The following is a 17,820-nucleotide window of genomic DNA, read 5'->3' as shown; positions in this document are numbered from 1 at the left end:
CCTGTGGTGGGTGACTGTTTTTCTTGGCCAGCTGTTTAATGAGCACCAAATGAGGTAAAATGCTGCTTGGTTCCTCTCCTCTCTTCAGACACAAACAATTGAGCACATCCTAGTGTTAGGGAACTGGCTTTCTTGTGCTGGTCATCTTGGTTCCCACATCCATCCCTCCCCTCTGGGCTAGAGTTTGGAGGAGCTATTGAAGAACCTTGAGAAAACTGTTAACCTTGAAAGTTTAGTTATTCATCATCAAATATATTAACAAATGTTTGTAGCCAAAGCTTTACTGTCTATGGCAGTTTTAAATAATTATCAAAATCATGATTTAATTAATTTCTCCCTCCATTTCGGGTTGGCTTAGAGAAGTAGGAGATTGCAATTCACAAGTCCTTTCTGGTCCTGTAACCAACTTGCACTTTCAAGTTCAGGTAATCACCTTGTCCTTTTCAGTTTATTTACCCATGACTTAGGTTAAAGTTGCCCATGCCTCTGGTGAAATTCACAAATGAAACTTCACCTAGCTGGGTTTCATATTTGTAAGAAATCATTTTTTTTCTCCATGAGAATGTGCAGGTCAGCTGCGACCAGCATGATTAATTCTAGACATGAATTAGAACAAGCCCAAGCTGAACAGTTCTCTCAGAGGAAGTCATCTGAAATTGGTATGTGTGACCCAGTATATGTTTTGACCAATTTGCATTGGAAACCACAGTGAGCATAGAAGAAATATAACCTTGATCCTCTGGCCTAATAAGCATTCTTGCAATTCTAAATGTACCTAGAGTTTGTGACAAGTGTGTGTTGGAAAACTCGTTGAAAACACATGAGTTAGTAATGTTCTCTTTCTTTTTTTTTTTTTTTTTTTTGAGATGGAGTCTCGCTCTGTTGCCCAGGCTGGAGTGCAGTGGCGCAATCTCGACTCACTGCAAGCTCCGCTCCTGGGTTCACGCCATTCTCCTGTCTCAGCCTCTCCGAGTAGCTGGGACTACAGGCGCCCGCCACCACGCCCGGCTAATTTTTTGTATCTTTTAATAGAGACGGGGTTTCACCGTGGTCTTGATCTCCTGACGTCGTGATCCGCCCCCCTCGGCCTCCCAAAGTGCTGGGATTACAAGCGTGAGCCACCGCGCCCAGCCAGTAATGTTCTCTTTCAGAAGATGAACTTGCATGGCCGAAGTGAGATTCCAGTGGGAAAGACCTGGTAGAGAAAGAGTGGGAGAATGCGTTGACCTCTGGAGGGCAGATTATGGTATGCCAGGCAATGGGTTGTGCCATCAGGGAAGGAATCTAGAAAGACCAGGAGACTCATGAGAAAGGAGATGACTTCCATTGACAGGTCATTGTTGTTCAGACTTAGTACAGATGAAAAAGGAAATCCAGAAACCTACATGACAGCTCCTCTTGGATTGGATGAAAATATTGATTTTTTTTTTCCTAGCTGGAATTTGACAGGGTCAGTTCATGTCTGGGTTTTCAGCACTTAATACAGGGCGCTTTTGTCTTGGGAGGCGGCTGGACTGGTTTTTCCTCCAGGCAGGTGCACAGAGGGCGTTTATTGTAGCCTGAAACACAAACACCAAGCCCCTAGGCCCTGATCCACACACTCTCCAGTGTGGCTCAAGGAAATAAAGTGAACAATGTCTCTTGCAACAGGCGAGCACTGTAAATACCACTCCTGAATGAAATATTTCTTAAAACTTTGTATCCGTAACCTGATCGTCTCTTAAAACTTAATTATATGTCAGAGAAAAAGGAAGCTATTGGCTCCTCCAGCTGTCCAGGTTGAACAAGAGCGCACAATGGAGCATATCCGATTCGCAGCCTTACTTAGGTAATCAGATTAATATCTCCTGAATTGAATTTACCCTTTTGATATGGAGTCTTTCAGCTGCCTTGTTTCACATCTCAAATTCTGACAAAGCTGTGCGGCCTTTGAGTAATTTCCCTGAAATCTATATACGGGAAGCCTGTACTCTTTCAAGCAGTTTTTGGGACTTGTACCAATTAAATCTGTCTCTGGCACACTTTTAATGGCATGCTTTCCCCTGAGTCAACAACTGCTCCAAAAGCTGAAGTCATTTGTTTAATTTAAAAGCAAAGGTTATGGAATAACCATTTCAAGCTTCACCAGCCAAACTCCAGTGGCTTTGAAAAGGGAGATGAGGCAGAGGAAAGGCTAATAAACTGGATTTCTTATACACAAAATAAATTAATTACTGTGTTTCTGTAAGTTAGTATCAAATCAAGTTTGTTCACACCCTCCTTGCCAACCTAGCTCTCCCTTTCTCTTCAAACTCACCCTCTCTGGGCTTTCATATTCACGATTGAGGCTCACCCTCTTACTGTTGTTCTTGCAACACAAACATCTGGACTGGATTTTTGTCAGCTGGAGTTGAGAGAGAACTGTAAATGATGCAGTGATTTTTTTTCGTCCTTATTAAATTTATTTATAGCCAGTCTGAAGCCAGGAAACATGCTAGAGCCTTTGACTGGAGGTTCTCGAGGAATGTACAGTGGATGCTATTTTCCCCTGTTGTTTTCTAAATAATATCAAGGATAGAATTACATAACTCCCAACTTGAGTATTTTTTACCCTGAAGGACCCTTTATTAGGACATTTTGTGCGTCAGAATTCTTCCATTATATTTGCTTATCCAATATGCCTTCCTTTCTGTCAGTGAGAGAAAAGGAAATGTACATGACAGGTTATTTCTGAAAAATTAGAAAGATGGAGAGTGAGTTTCTGGTTGTTTGGGACATGAACCAGTGGCGTGAGTATTTTCTTTTGCCAAAGGAACACAACATGGATCCTATTTCTACCTCTTAACAACCTCTGCGATCTTAAAGCTGCCAAATCTCAAAGAATTTCATTCATTTAGTCATTATTTAAGATAATAAAAGGCCCTACAAGCAGCTTACTAAAATAATTTATAAAATATTTTTCTCTGCCCTTAGACCTTGTTAAATAACAATGCCTTGGTGTTTATAAAATTATTTAAGAAACAAAACTTTCTTAAAGGAGGCTGAATCGGATGATGATTTCTTGAGGTCCCTTCCCAGTTCTATTATTTGAGATGATTCTTTAATTTTCCTTCACTGTCATTTATATCTGTGTCATTAAAAAAAAAAAAAAAAAAAAAAAAAAAAGGCTGTTTGGGAATGAGATTTGCTACACCCGTAGGCATTTTCTTCTTCAGAAAAGAGACTGTTTAGCTTTCTGCCACCCAAGTCAGTCATCCTCAGCCTGAACAATGGAGCTTAATGTTCTCTATCTTCCTAAGAGTTAGTGTCTGTTGTTATGAAAGTGAATTGAAACCAAATGTACTTTCTATTGGAAAAGCTGCCCTTGCTCTCAGCTCATGGACAAAACTGAGAGAGAAGGCTCTTACAAAACAGAGGGAAAAATCCTTGCTGTCATGTCATAACACCAGTTATTTCACTGTTAGACCTATGAACATATCTTTGATGCAACACTACACTATTTGATGATGTTTCTGTGTCACTTAAAGATGGGTGTTTCGTATTTATCTCTTAGAAATGTTAGCAGATTTTTTTCATGAGTTATCTTGCTTATGGACTGGAAAAGCTATTCTTACACTAAGACCCTTCATTAACTAAGAAGGCATAAAAGATAGCTCATGTTCTCCACCAAGAAAGGAAGCTCTGTTTCTATCTGTCTGATGGGAAGCATTTGAGACAGAGCAGCCTCATGAAGTGTGGGTGTCTGTTACCCACTTCCCAGTTTTTAAAGTAAAAGCCAAGTCAATGGCACTGGTATTGGCAGTGAAATGAGCCACAGAGGCATCATTACTCATCACCATCACAACTCAAGGATCAGCAAATGAGAGGCCCGAAGGTAAAGAATGTTTATTTTCAAGTAGAGAAGAAAGAAAAATCACAGAGAGGTAGAGAAAGGTGAACGGCAAAGGAAGAATCCAGCAGACATTAAGCAGCACTGTATCTTCCAAGATCATAAAGCCAAATAGTTCCTGCTAGATTTAACTTTTATTATTTTGGAAGATGAAAATCACTGGAGCATGGAGTTCTCATTCTGCATTTAGGAACTTCCATAATATTTTAATAATAACAATAATGATAATAATGCCAATCACTTTAATTAAATCTCCCTAAATAAGCATCTTTTAATGCAGCGTTGTTTGCTGTAAAACATCCCAACTAATGGTAGAGGCTGGATGTCGGCCAAAGACATGGTGAGGGAATCACCACAGAGCCGCTGGTATTGGACCCTGGAAGAGCTGGTTCCTCTAGCCAAAGGAAGTGAATAATCATGGGGAAGTGGTTATTTCAGCTGTGACACTCAGGAAATTTCAGTAGAATGTGATGGCCTTATATATGGAATATTCTTAGACATACTAGGATGGTACATGTAAATTATCATGGGAAACATAATTTGAGGAATACAGAAGATTATAGGTATTATTTGATTCAGTTTTTTTTATGTTAGTTTGGAGCCATTGTCAGGCATGGAAATACTTTCACTGATATTCCTGTCTTCTATAATTCAAGGCCTTAATAATAAATTGGTTTTGAATCAATCAGTTGTCTGATAGACGGCTCCTGGGAAGACTGGAGAGCCTTATGAGGGTGCCCACCTCTCTCCTGTGTAAAAGGCCCTTCACTCTGGCAGCTTCACTCTTGGGTGGTGTTGGGTAGAAGTAAGATCAGATACCCTGCTCACTGTAGGATGGAAAGGATCACATCAAAGCTCTGAGGGCTGTTTTCCCCTCAGGCATGCAAACCTGATTTCCTCTTATCACCTGATGAATTTTCGACTGTTTTACTTTTTCCTCCTCTGTGCTTGTGTTTTTTACAAAACCATGAAGCCTGTAAACCACACGGTAGATATGATCACAACAATATTAGTGGAGAACCCCATGCTGTTGTCAGGATCACCATCATAGGTATGAGTGCTTGATGCAGGGTGTGAGGGGGAAGGGGGCAGTCTTTTTAAAAAGCAGGTCATGGCTGGACGTGGTGGCTCACACCTGTAATCCCAGCACTTTGGGAGGCTGAGCTGTGCAGATCACTTGAGGTCAGGAGTTCAAGACCAGCCTGACCAACATGGTGAAACCCGTCTCTATTAAAAATACAAAAATTAGCTGGATGTGGTGGTGCACACCTGTAATCCCAGCTACTTGGGAGGCTGAGGCAGGAGAATCACTTGAACCCGGGAGGCAGAGGTTGCAGTAAGCAGAGATTAGGCCACTGCACTCCAGCCTGGGCCACAGAGCATGACTCCATCTCAAAAAAGTAATTAATTAATTAATTAATTAAAAATTAAAAAGCAGATTACCTTTGAACCTGTTTAGATAGTGGTTTTCCATCCATCACCTCTTAACTCCTCATCTCCCATTTTCCCAACCCTACACACCTTATCTTTGCGTGGATGAAGTGCAGTCTCTCCAGAACGTTTTTGTGAGTGGAGGGATGCAGAGTAGATTGTCGGTGCCATGTCTACGTTGTTAATTGCAGTCCAACATGTAATCTAGTTAAAAAAAGAAAGAAAAGAAAAACCCATAAAATAAATTTTAATAGACTACCCCTAGGCAACTTTGTCTGAAGAGGAAATCATTGCAAGAAAATGAGACTTACTAAATAGGCCATTTGGGAAGCAGGCAATGGCTATTTTAAAGGCTTGAAGTTTTAATATATGTATATGCTTTTTTTCCGTCATCTCTTGCAAATAAATAGTAGTTTACATCAGGAGACAATTCAGGAAAAAAGCCTTTTAAAAAATTTTCAGGAAATCTGGCCACCATGTTTCTGCAGCCACTGATAAATGACAATGCCACAAGCAGTGACCTAGGACATCCTGAATTCTTGCTCTTCTGAAGAGCTTGCATTCTCTTTTCATAGGGTATCCTGTTCCTATTGCAATCTTTAAGCTATCTCAGCTCAAGATCATCTTTTTTCCTTTTATTATCATACTTAAAACAGCACTAGTGCTGTTAAGAAGACTCCACCCATAGATGTTGATGTCATTTGTGAGGAGGACAAGATTTAAAGAGAAGGTAACTGGGCCAGGTGTGGTGGCTTACGCCTGTAATCCCAGCACTTTGGGAGGCCGAGGCGGGTGGATCACTAGGTCAGAAGTTCAAGACCAGCCTGGCCAACATGGTGAAACCCTGTCTCTACTAAAAATACAAAAATTAGCTGGGCATGGTGGCACGTGCCTGTAATCCCAGCTACTCTCGAGGCTGAGGCAGGAGAATTGCTTGAACCCGGACCCGGGAGGTGGAGGTTGCAGTGAGCCAAGATCGTGCTACTGCACTCCAGCCTGGGCTACAGAGCGAGACTCCCTCTCAAAAATAAATAAATAAATAAATAAATAGAAGGTAACTGGATATTGGCCCCAATCATATTCTAATTCAGCAAACAGACCCATTGAAACTCAGCACTGTTATTTCAGTTCATGTTGTACAAATCAACTAAATATAATTTTGTCCATTTTCAGGGATAACTGAGTGTTCTTCATCCACAAAGGCCCAAGTCCGTATAGGACAGTAGCACAATGGGGAAGAAACGTGTTTTTGTTTTGTTTTGTTTTGTTTTTTAGTGCTGATGAAAGGTGTTATATCCAAGGGTAAGTTATAAACAGAGAAGCTGTTTCTGATTATGAAGATTGACTCAGCCTGCACTGACACTTCTGAAAAGATGGAAAGAGCAAAATCGCAATTCCCTGGAGTCTCTCAGTTGTGTGATATCCATGCATGTTCGGAGCAGAATGTAGAACGGATCCACCATTCTGCTTCTCTGCTGTCTTCTAGTTTAAAACATGTTGCAGGCTAAAATGCAGAGGGAGAAGATTCTATTGCTTTACTCATCCAGTTATTAAGACAAGGACGGGATGAAGGATCAGTCTTCACAGACCTGCAGATTCCCTCCAATATTGACCCTGTTGTTGCCTGAGGGCAGCTGGGTCAACAGGTATAACCTCCCTTTTTTTTCCCTGAACAAAGGCAGCTGGACTTTCAAGGAAAAAAAAATAGTCCAGCCCTGGTAATCACACAAACAGTTCTCAAAGCCCAATTAAACTAAAATGCCTTGTCTCAGTTTCTTTCCACAGTTTATAGATTTTGCCAGCATAATTATCAAACTTTAAATGTTTCTCTCTTCCATTGTCTTGTTCTGTTTGGTTCACCTGGTGATGTTTGTTATAGCCTTTCTATGTGAGGAATTAGTGGAAGATCAAATGTTGCTAAGAGCAATTTCGTTAGTATTGAAAATAGTAGGAAAGAAATAGAGAGCAGCCATTGTTAGCAAAATAGCCTGGTTGTGTGTATTAAGCTTGGGAAAGAATTAAGGCCATTTGGGCTATTGATGCAAAATACCTTCGTTTTACTAACCACAGAAAAAGCCCTTGGTTGGGTTGTCTTGAGTAGTTAGAACTGGGGGTGGCCAAGATGACTGGTTGCTGATTTCCAGCACTGTGCATCAACCACCAAATGATTTTAACTTTCAAAGTTTATGGGGAAAGAGTACGATATGAATTTTGAGGTTTTTGCTGCTTCTTATGCAAAACATTATTTCGGTTTCAAGCAGCTGATCACAATTGCAACTGCTTATACCTGGTGAATTATAATATTCTCTATGGGAACTGCACTGCATGTCTGTGGGGGCCGTCCCATCTGCCTCCTTTGTGAATCTCTTCTCCTTTCAGTGCCTTCTAACTTGGGCCCCAAAGAGGGGTGCAGCAGCTGAATGTCATTCTCTTGGGCTGTGGCCCAGGCATGCATCTTTCTGGAAGGATGACTGAATCCCGTTCTTAAATCTGAAGTTCCTCTTGATTAGCGGCTCCTTTTGTTTGTTGTTTTTAACGGCATCTCTGTCTTTCATGGGTAGCTTACAGGGATGTGTTTGAGAGCCCCTTCCAGCTGGGAAGCCGCCCAACTCCCACCAGCTGAGTCGGGGGATGGCTTCCCTTTAGTTCCGCTGCTGTCTGTGGATTACAAGGACTCCACTTCCAGCCCCAGCCACAGTGGCCCTTGTCTGCTGTGCAAACTTGGCTCTCTTCTCTGGGTTTTCATTCTCCAGCCATCTGGGCATTTTGCACACCCCTCTTATCTTAGTACCTTGGCACTCAGGACCACATGTCATCCTATCATAGAGATGCAAACAAAGGAATCCTTCACCTCTAGCTTGCAGTTCCCCTGGAACCATCACAGATTGAGTGACAATCAGGGAGATGGGGGGTTGGGCATTGGTCTTGAGTGATATAAATGGTTTTTCTAATAGAAGCCATTTGGAATGGGCTGACAATAGCTAGGATTGTTCAGTACCAGGATTCTTAGTGCCTAGCTTCCTTCTTTTTCTCTGGCTATCTTGAAATCTAGGAAGGAGCATAAAGACCCCTGTGGCCTCTGATTGCCATAGCCTCTCTAGGCCTGGAAGCTTCAGCTTAGGGGCTAGAATACTGCTATGTGCCAGAGCAGTTCATCTAGCTTCCTATTAAGAATTCTATGTGCATTACCCGCTTTTAAAATTCCTCCTCCTACTTCCTCAACTTCTGGTTTGGGGAGGGTTTGATCAGAGTCATTCTCTCTTCAGAGAAGCATCTGGAAAGATTGATCCAAGAGTGCTGATAGCAAGTTCACTATCGTCACCCTGCCTCGAGGAAAATAAGCATTCGATAAAAGGACACTTCCACTGCCCAGTTCACTCCTACTCCACTGAGTCTTCTCCTGTCCCTCCCCTTACCCCTCTGACCCCTGCACTCATTCTGATCCCTCTTCCTTCCTGAATGTCTCTCAGTGGTCAACAAGGCATGAGCTAGCCAAAGAAAATGCAACCAAATAGTGTTAATCACTTCCATTTAGACCTCAGTAGTCAGGTGGGGCTGCAGGTCTTTGAAAGGCAGACTTAAAATGCTTGCCTCTTTTCAGCGAATCTGATTTTACATTTGGCTGCTGATCATTCAGCCCCTGGCATTTGTTCATACATTGGAAGCCCAAAGCTTCCACACAGTTGAGTCTACAGAGCAGAGTAATATTAACAAGACATATCTTGGTTATGATGCCAAAACCATGGTGCAACTTCATTTCACACCGAAGTGGATGGATCTTATTTATTTATTTTTTAAGAGTTGAGGCAGGCTGGGCGCGGTGGCTCACACTTGTAATCCCAGCACTTTGGGAGGCCGAGGCGGGCGGATCACGAGGTCAGGAGATCGAGACCACAGTGAAACCCCGTCTCTACTAAAAAAATACAAAAAAAATTAGCCGGGCGTGGTGGCGGGTGCCTGTAGTCCCAGCTACTCGGAGAGGCTGAGGCAGGAGAATGGCGTGAACCCAGGAGGCGGAGCTTGCAGTGAGCCGAGATTGCGCCACTGCACTCCAGCCTGGGCGACAGAGCGAGACTCCGTCTCAAAAAAAAAAAAAAGAGTTGAGGCAGCACAGAGAAGCTCAGAGATTCATTCAGGATCATCCACTGAGTCCAAGCTTTGATCCTCTGGCCCCTATGACAGGCAATGATGGTTCAGAGTACAGACAGAGCTCCTGTAGAGCATGCGACCAATTTAACTGGAACCATGGGTTCTTAATTACGACTTCCCCTCCCCACCCACTGCCACCACCATCCAGTTGCCAGAACCCAGTTGGTTTTCTGTGAAAAGGCAGCTAGTGACACTTTGCGTGGGTTCACCAGAAGGCCTTTCAGTCTTTGTCTCATTTTAATTGTGTATCTCAACCAAGAAGATCAACTCTCCACATGTAAAATTAACTCCCTTTAGTTTTCAAAGTTTCTTTCCAAGAACCACCTATTGTCAGTCCCTCATCCTGTGTCTGGCAAACTTAGAAGAAACAGTGAAGTTCGGAGTACAGACTGAGCTCCCAAAGCACTGATCTTTTATGTGTCTAAATGAGGGAAGAAGGAATGCATATTCTCTGGCACAAGCTGGCTCTACCACGTGATTTGAAGTAAATGGCCATTTTATTTCACATTAGGAGGAGAGACTTGGAGCAGTTTGGCAGCAGATCTGTAGCTGGGTAATTAATCTAAGAACTATAGTTTTCTTCCACATAGGAGATTAAATACCCATCTTTGGTCAGATCAAAGCAGGCCTCTTGGACTATCTGATCTTTGCAAAAGGCCCCATATTGGGCCAGCACAACAGTCTTTGCATGTATTGCTCCCTATGTTAAAAACAACAACAACGGCCGGGCGCAGTGGCTCATGCCTGTAATCCCAGCACTTTGGGAGGCCGAGGTGGGTGGATCACGAGGTCAGGAGATTGAGACCACGGTGAAACCCCGTCTCTACTAAAAAAAAATACAAAAAATTAGCCGGGCGCGGTGGCGGGCGCCTGTAGTCCCAGCTACTCCGGAGGCTGAGGCAGGAGAATGGCATGAACCCGGGAGGCGGAGCTTGCAGTGAGCCGAGATCGCGCCACTGCACTCCAGCCTGGGCGACAGAGCGAGACTCCGTCTCAAAAAAAAAAAACAAAACCAAACAAAAAAACAACAACAACATCATTTTAGTATGTGTAAATAATAAGGTCTGCCAGCATTAGCAGCTCTCTAGGCCCAAAGTAAAACTTTAGGTTTTTTTCTTTTCTTTTTTTTTTTTTTTTTTTTTTTTTTTTTTTTTTTGAGATGGAGTCTCGCTCTGTTGCCCAGGCTGGAGTGCAGTGGCATGATCTCTGCTCACTGCAAGCTCTGCCTCCCGGGTTCACACCATTCTCCTGCCTCAGCCTCCCGAGTAGCTGGGACTACAGGTGCCCGCCACCATGCCTGGCTAATTTTTTTGTATTTTTAGTAAAGACGGGGTTTCGCCATGTTAGCCAGGATGGTCTCCATCTCCTGACCTCATGATCTGCCCGCCTTGGCCTCCCAAAGTGCTGGGATTACAGGCATGAGCCACTGCACCCAGTCCCTAAAACTTTAGTTTTACTTGAACTGACTTTATATTAATTTTCTACTACTAAAACAAGTCACTGCCCCCCAGAGTTTGAAGAAATGTGAATATTAACTAGGGCTTGTCTGAATGAGAACAACAGCATTGCTCTTTCCGTAGTGTTGTAATAAATATCATCTTAGACTTATATGGCATTTTCTTTAGGGCATTAATAGAGTTTATATAACCTATTGTTCATTTACTTGATAGCTCATTGAGACAGTTTAGGTATTGATGCTATATTCTCCATCTATAAAGTGGAAAGAATCAAAATATTAAGTTCAACTTAAATGGGTTACAAGAAAGAATACAGACGTTTGTATGATCTGTGTCGCCAAGATACTGCCTAGAGCTTTTAAACTTTGTAAGTTCTGCATTTCACCTACCCAAGGGAGTCTGAGAGTGTGTAATTTGGGCCAGGGTACAACAGCCCTTGACCAGGTTGAAGTGGACAAACAAATGGAATTCATTCCAGTTTACCAACCTGGCACGAATTATGTGCTGGTCAAGGAAGTGTTTTTCAAATCATGGGGAGCCACTAGTGAAAATCTACTGGTGCTTTGATGGTGGCCTTTGGAGATACTTTTATAATTTGAAACCATTCCCATGGCAGGCCCAGGGAGAGGTCTTACTTTAGCCAACATGCAACATTAGGTAGAAGAAATGGGGCCTTTCTGGCTGGCTTGACCTGTGGGTGGGCCCTCTTCCACATGTTTCTAATTAGGATGCAAGAAAGAGTAGATATTCTGTGGCGACTCTCCTTTCCTTCTCGGCTGTGAGACAGAACAACAGCGCCTTTGTGATGACCTTTACAGGGCTGTTTACATTTGGTGACCTGCCTGAACACTCCTGCCAGAGTGGACGCACCTCTTGGCTAATGAGGAACAGCCATGCTATCTTTCACTATGGTAGACCTTGGAGGTTAAAATGAAAAATACGAGGATTCTCTGTTGATGACTAGTCGGAGTTAATTTTCTTTACAGATTTATTGAGGTATAATTTACATACTATAAAATTCACCCATTGTAAGTATGCAATTCAATGATTTTTAGTATAATAAATTTATAAAGTCTTGTCATCATATAATCCAGTCTTAGAATTTCAGTTGGAGTTATTTTGAAAACACCAAATAATGATCATAATTGGAATGTAGATCATGCTGAAGTGAAACAAATTTGTGAGGCTATCTTGGGTTAAGGAAGAGGGCCACCCAGGAAGCTATTTGAGACAATTAAGTCTCAAGCTTCTCAAAATACATGAAACCTTGAGATTGGCACTTATATTTCAGAACATTTTCCATATTTTTGCTTACCAAATGGTATGACCTACTTGAAAAAAAATGAGAAGCTGCTGCAGAACCTGCCTCAGATGTCAGCATCAAAATTAATGTTTCTTGGTTATAATGAGAAGGAGCAGAAGATGAGAATCTAAGCTCCCCTTAAAGGGCTTATAGTTCACTTTGAACATCTCATCACATGTTTATTTACGTGCCCTCTCATTTTCTTTTTTTTTTTTTTTTTTTTTGAGACAGAGTCTCGCTCTGTTGCCCAGGCTGGAGTGCAGTGGCGCGATCTCGGCTCACTGCAAGCTCCGGCTCCCGGGTTCACGCCATTCTCCTGCCTCAGCCTCCCGAGTAGCTGGGACTACAGGCACCCGCCAACACGCCTGGCTAATTTTTTGTATTTTTAGTAGAGACGGGGTTTCACCGTGTTAGCCAGGATGGTCTCGATCTCCTGACCTCGTGATCCGCCCGCCTCAGCCTCCAAAAGTGCTGGGATTACAGGCTTGAGCCACCGCGCCCGGCCACCCTCTCATTTTCAAGTACTGTGTTAGGTACTGCAGACACATGGATAGTGAGACAATGTCTCTACCCTTAAGACCTAATAGTCCAGTGGTTTCTATGAAATTTCAATATGATGTCATAAATTCTGTGGTAGAGGTAAGTGCTGTGTGATGTCAGGAAGGTCATCAGTAAAGACTTTCTAGAGTTGATGTTACTAAGATATCAATGACATGGTCAATAATCTCACTAGTCCTGCTGACACTGAGTCCCTACCCTCTGCTCCATTTGGATGAGGCTCTGTGGGATCCAGTCCCTGCCTTGAGGGCTTTGTCATTCATGAGAGAAACAAGTCCATCACTCCTTCCAGTTAGATATCTGTGAAAAGGTGGAAAAAGCAAAGAACACTTGGAATTTGGGAGAGAAAGAGAGACCATTTAAGGGAAGAATTGCATTTGAGTTGAATTTTGAAAAAATTCAGATAGGCTTTTGCCCGGCATGGGTAAAAGTGGGAAGCAGTCCAGAAGAAAGATGTGAGCAAAGGCTCAGGGACAGGAGAACTTGGGATGTGTTCTGAGAACAGTGAGTAATCCAAAATGGTTTGATACATGTATCACATAGTATAGCTATTTCTATATACTTATGTCAGAAACAAGGAAATTAAGGGAATCACAAGGCTCTGCTTTGCCTGTATGAGGGAAGGCTTCCTAGAGAAGGCATTAATTTCACTCTGTCTGTTATGCATGCTTTACACCAAGGTGATGTGATTAGTTTTCTTCTTTGGTTTCTTCTTTCTGAATTCATCAGGTGATCACACCCATTGGGCCACAGAAAGCACCAGTGGATTTTCACTAGTGATTCCTGTGATTAAAAAACGTTTTTGACCAGCACATAATTTGTGCCAGATTTGTAAGCTAGAGTGAATTCTATTTTTGTCCAGTTCAACCTGGCCATAGGCTGCGGTAACCTGGCCCAAGAGCTTAATGTAATACTTTCAAGAAGATTAAAAATCCAACAATTCCTTGAAACATTGGTTGCTAACCTTTGAAAGAGTAGTCACTGCACCTGAGTAGCCTTAGGAAATGAATAGGAGGTCTGACAAAAAGAAAAAAAAGAAGAATGGTACCATTTGCTTAAAATCCCTAGGGCCTTATAGGGTAAACCTATTTCTAAATTTAAGTTGCTAAGACCTTAAACCTGGGGTTGTTTGGGGATATTTTGGAAAGTAAGGAATATTATTGACTTTCCATCAGGAAAGAAAGAACTCAGTTGTTTTTGATATTACTAAGAAAGAGGGAGTTTTGCATTTATTTGTTTGCATGGACGGTCTACTTACCGTGTGGCCTTGTTCATGACATGGCGGACCTCCCTCTCTGGGGTCAGTGTGAGTAGCCAGGCTGCAGCTGTAGCTAGAGACAATGGCCAGCACTGTTGGGCCTTGCCCCTTAAGCCCTGAAGGTTAATTTCCTAGTATTTAGTGGCATTGAACCTGCCAAAGAAAATGCTGTTTCATCTGGGGGAACATAATTTCTGTATGTGTATTTTTTTCATGAAGGATAAAGAAGAGACATTTTTGGAAGAACATAACTTAACCTATTGGCCTTGGCTAGGAAAGCTAAAAAAGCAAGGGGTCAGTACTCTTACAAGTATCATGTCTTAAACGTCAGCCAACCAGTAATTATTTAGATGCCATCAGAGGGGAAGTCCCATCCCATTGTTATTTTTTCTCTAGACTGTGAGATGCTTTAAAAAAAACCTCTCTGCAGGGAAATGATCTTTAAAAAACAAACAAACAAAAAGCCTGAGAATTTAGTGCTGCATTTGTTGAGAAGTAACGGCCCTGGAAACGGAGGAGTTTTTGTTATTGTTGTTTTGGTGACTGCTTTGCCACTCTGCATGTTAGAAAGGGCAAATTCTTGGCCACTATTTAGGGTTCCCAAAAAATTCCAAGATGTCCAGTTAAATTAGAATTTTACATAACAATTTTTGTATAAGTACATCTAAAATATTGTACTGGGACCTACTCATACTTTAAAATTATTCATTGTTTACCTGAAATTTAAATTTAACTGAGCCTTGTATTTCTTTTTGCCAAATCTGCAATGCTTTGTTACTTCAATAAAAAAACTGTCCAAGGAGCCTGGGAGCTTTTATGATTATTGAAAATCACTATCATCAATTTTAAACCTAAACAAAACAATAGATAAAGCTTTGAAAATAGAATCAAGTCCAGTCATACCAAGTGAAAGGAGTCCTTTCTCATTCTTTTATCTTCTTGTAGCCAGCTGTGGGGATCCAATTTATTGGGAATGGCTCACCTAGGTCTACTGTAGCTCAGAGTTATACCTTGTAGATCACCTGGATGCTTCTGTATTCCAGCTTTAACTCGGAGGATCAGGTCAGAATGGAGGCTCCCTTTGAAATCTAAAGTGCTTAGCTTCTTTAGGGTAGCTCCGCACCATTTTTACTTCTTCTGTAAAATGTCTATCTAGCCTAGAGAAGTGGAGTCTCACTAGACATGGTTCTGAGAATAATAGCTATCATTTACTGAGTGCCTAATATGTGCCAGTGCCTTACCTGCATTACCTGCATGAGTTCATACTGCCTTCTAACAACACTATGAGACAGATACTGTTATCTCCATTTTACAGATGAGGAAGTAAAGACCCAGAGAGGTTTAGTAAATTTCTGCAGGTCACAGAGCCATTGAAAGGCAGAAGTGAGATAAGCATTCAAATCAGTCTGACTCCAAAACCCCTTCAGTAACCACTGTACTACTGCATGTGGTGTCCTTAGATTCTCCACTTTTCCTCTCCCACCCCAAGCCCCCAGTTTGGCTTGATATTGGAATCATCCCTTTCTCTCCTTGTTCTTTACTGGCTGGAATTAATAGAGTACTTTCGGTCTGAAACTGGCCTTAAAGAATCTTTGTCCATGTTTATCACACAGCAATGCAATAGACGCAGAAATCTGGGCACTAGAAGATGTTAACTTTGGATGCCTCCTGTTTTATATGCATATGATTAAACCAATGGGGAAAGAAAGCCCTGAAACTTTATTACAACATTTTTGTAATATTAAATTTGACATATTAAAATGTGTCATCATTTTAATATCTTTAAAGAGCCCGAGGAGACTCTCAAGCCTTAGACTGTAAATAGCTAACAGCTTTGAGATGAGCTTACATAGGAGTCAAATGATTGTTCCAAGATGGCTGTTCTAATTCTGCAGAGCTGCTGTGGTACTCAGCCTACTGCCTGCCAAAGGCAAGGGGCCTTGCCCCTCTCTTCCTCCTCCCTGCTTTCCTCTTGGTTAAGAAGTAACAAAAATATACTGCCCAACACCCACTTTCTTTTAGAACCAACACATATTCTTCCTGGCTCACTCCCTTTATAAAATGATTTGTCAGCATTTTGATCTCATTAAATAAAAAGTTTTACTTGGTCCAACTGGGAAAGTTTATGAAATTAGTCCTTCCATCCCGTCATCTGCTGTGGCCACAATTGTTAAGTGTGAAATAGCTCTATGGGTGTGGTCTACCAAGTATCCCAATAGCATTTCTTACACTGTGGACTATGAACCCAAAGGTCTGGAAGAGTCGTTTTCATAGGGTCATACTAAAGAACACTGGCTCTTTCTGGTTAAAATCTTTCCTAGCCTTTCTCCTCCAACTCTCAACACATCTCTCATGTTTCTTTCCCCCCTGCAGAAGTATAGCAGACCTCCTCTTTTCTTTTCCTCTGCACTCTCCTCATCTGTCTCCAAGTCCCCATTGTGCCACATTTCTCCTACTTCCTGTTTCCTTTAACCACTAACTTCTCACAATTTTTAAAATCAAGCCTATCCAATTCTAAAAGGAAATTGAAACCCCGCCCCTCAAAAAAGTAAAACTAGGGGGAAAAAGCCATAATAGGAGGTATAATGTTATGATCTTCTCTCTTAGCCCTACACATCTGTAAAAAGTAATCTTGCTCCATACTGCAAGACTAGGGCAGCCCAGCTGCCCACTCCCCTTTTATTCTCCCTCTTCACATTCACCTGTCCTTTTCTAACCCACCTTCCCACTTAGGGTCTAATTTAGCCAATTTATACACTTGGCAAGCTTGCAAAGGTTTTGGTTCTCTCCTTTTGGGTGTGGAATGCTAGTGCCACAGGGGCTTTCAGAAACAATTTAGTAAGTGATAGACTTGGAAGAGTTCAAAAGCAGCTCAGGGAAGACATCGCTGATGAGTCTCTGCTCTTAGCATTTTGTTGCCTCTTAGAGGCTTAGGAAATAGCAGCATTTAATCCATAATCTACTCTTTCTTAGTACCCAGAGAGGCAGCACAAGGGTAGACCTTGAGCAAGTTACTTAAACTATGAGCTTCTATTGCCCTTTCTGTAAAAAAAGGCAAAATGATCATTCTGACCTCACATTGTTGCTATGAGGATTCAATTAGTTAATTTTTAAACTTTTTTAAATTAATGTATTTATTTTTTTTTGAGACAGGGTCTTGCTCTGTCATCCCAGCTGGAGTACAGTGGTGCGATCATGGCTCACTGCAGCAATTTCCCAGGCCCCAGTTATCCTCCCACTTCAGCCTCCTGAGTAGCTGGGACCACAGCTACTCCCACTTCAGCCTCCTGAGTAGCTGGGACCACAGCTACTCCCACTTCAGCCTCCTGAGTAGCTGGGACCACACCTGGCTAATTTTTGTATTTTCGGTAGAGGAGGAGTTTCACCATGTTGCCCAGGCTGAGTCTCAAACTCCTGAGCTCCGGGGATCCACCTGCCTCGGCCTCCAAAAGTGCTGGGATTACAGGCATAGCCACTGCACCCAACACAATGACTTAATATTTATAATACACTTAGAACAGTGCTTAGCATGTAGTAAGCACTAGATTACTAGATAAATGTATAAAATGAAGGAAAAAATAATAATAGTGTTTTTCTTTTAATTCATGCATGAAGAACTATGTTCGACTTCTGTATGATATCTTGAAGGGGTCCAAAATAAATCTGACCGGCAGTTTGAAGGCCTAGAAGAGAGCATATTACGTAATTTCACTCAAGGATTTTGACAATTAGTCCAGCTTGATGGATCTCTTCTCGCCTGTATTTTGGCCAAACTGACCAATTATTTCCCATTCCA

At 42.0% G+C, this 17,820-nt stretch overlaps 1 protein-coding gene and 1 long non-coding RNA gene across 24 annotated transcripts in view; one reads left to right on the top strand and one right to left on the bottom strand.

The window, feature by feature from the left end:
• The window catches only part of LOC129487752 (uncharacterized), a 52,339-nt gene extending 39,950 nt beyond the window's left edge, over positions 1–12,389 (bottom strand). Inside the window, exons 1-2 of the long non-coding RNA XR_010122095.1 lie at positions 12,238–12,389; positions 5,390–5,503 (exon numbers count right to left, since the gene is read on the bottom strand). This is a non-coding gene — a long non-coding RNA (uncharacterized lncRNA). The remainder of the gene's footprint in view (positions 1–5,389; positions 5,504–12,237) is intronic.
• Positions 1–17,820, top strand: part of RAD51B (RAD51 paralog B) — an 890,780-nt gene that overhangs the window by 506,412 nt on the left and 366,548 nt on the right. The window lies entirely within an intron of this gene.

Source organism: Symphalangus syndactylus, chromosome 8 (genome assembly GCF_028878055.3).
Source record: "Symphalangus syndactylus isolate Jambi chromosome 8, NHGRI_mSymSyn1-v2.1_pri, whole genome shotgun sequence".
Classification (NCBI taxonomy): domain Eukaryota; kingdom Metazoa; phylum Chordata; class Mammalia; order Primates; family Hylobatidae; genus Symphalangus; species Symphalangus syndactylus.
Note: the sequence above shows the minus strand (reverse complement) of the source record. Positions and strands in the feature narration are given on the sequence as shown.